This window comes from Macadamia integrifolia, unplaced genomic scaffold, assembly GCF_013358625.1.
Source record: "Macadamia integrifolia cultivar HAES 741 unplaced genomic scaffold, SCU_Mint_v3 scaffold482, whole genome shotgun sequence".
In the NCBI taxonomy this organism is placed as follows: domain Eukaryota; kingdom Viridiplantae; phylum Streptophyta; class Magnoliopsida; order Proteales; family Proteaceae; genus Macadamia; species Macadamia integrifolia.
This window is the reverse complement of record NW_024870463.1, coordinates 129514-130580: the sequence shown is the minus strand read 5'-3', so window position 1 is coordinate 130580 and position 1067 is coordinate 129514. Positions and strand designations below refer to the sequence as shown.

Below are 1067 nucleotides of genomic sequence, written 5' to 3'. Positions count from 1 at the left end.
CAAAAAAATCATCAAAAAGTTTTGCTATCCATTCTTTTGTGCTTGTCTTACTTTAGTTGTGGGAAGTTTTTCTGTTGCATGAGTGTTAAGTGGGTACGTAATACTAAGAATCGGTTAGAAAGAAGAGATCCAACAAGTAGTGACCCTATACGTTTGCTCTCTTTAAAACCCTTCAATATGGGAGACCAACAGCAAAACCCTTCACCTAAATCTCTGAAAGATAGGTTCTACCCTGCTAGAACAGCCCAACCTTCCTGCATAGTTCTACCACAAGCCCAGGGCAATAATTTTGAACTCAAATCTCAATACATCACTATGTTGCCCCACTTCCATGGGTTGACCTCTGAGGATGCATACCTATTTCTAAGGGAATTTGAAGAGGTATGTGTTCTAATTAAGATCCAACAGCTTTCTGATGATGCTGTTAAGCTTAGGTTTATCACTTTTGCATTGAAAGACCAAGCTAAGAAGTGGTTGTATGGGTTACCCACAAATTCCATAACCTCATGGGAACAGTTCACAGTTGTCTTCCTTAAGAAGTTTTTCCCAACTCACAAGACCAATAAGCTTAGAAGTGATATCCTTCAGTTTAGGCAAAAGCCTAGTGATTCATTTTCCAAACTTATGGAGAGATTCAAGGATCTACTCCAAGAATGCCCTCACCATGGCCTAGACCTATGGCATTTATGTCAAATAATTTATGAGGGTATTGATTACCCAACTAAACAAATGATAGAGTTTATGTGCCCTAAGGGATTCACATCCTTTACAGATGAAGGAAAGGCATGGGAATTTTTACTTGACTTAGCTGACAAAACCCGTGAGTGGGAATCAACCCAAGAGAGTGAAAGAACCATAGGAGGAAAAGGATATTTTGTGGATGGGATAGTAGCCAAGGAAGCCCATTTGGATAGCCTAATCAAGAGGATTGAGGCTATTGTTCCTAGAGAGCCATCATCAGTCAATTTGGTTAAGATTTGTGCTTGGTGCCAGTCCCCTAGACATGTCATAGAAGAATGCCCCAACACCTCTGGGGGCACTTCTAATGATAGTGTTAATGCCTTATA

The 1067-nt window shown here is 40.2% G+C and overlaps 1 non-coding gene across 1 annotated transcript; it reads right to left on the bottom strand.

Moving 5' to 3' along the window:
* Positions 1-564: 564 nt before the first annotated feature.
* Positions 565-671, bottom strand: LOC122068922. The gene has a single exon (XR_006137295.1). It is a non-coding gene; the product is annotated as a small nucleolar RNA R71 (small nucleolar RNA).
* Between the last annotated feature and the right edge of the window lie 396 nt (positions 672-1067).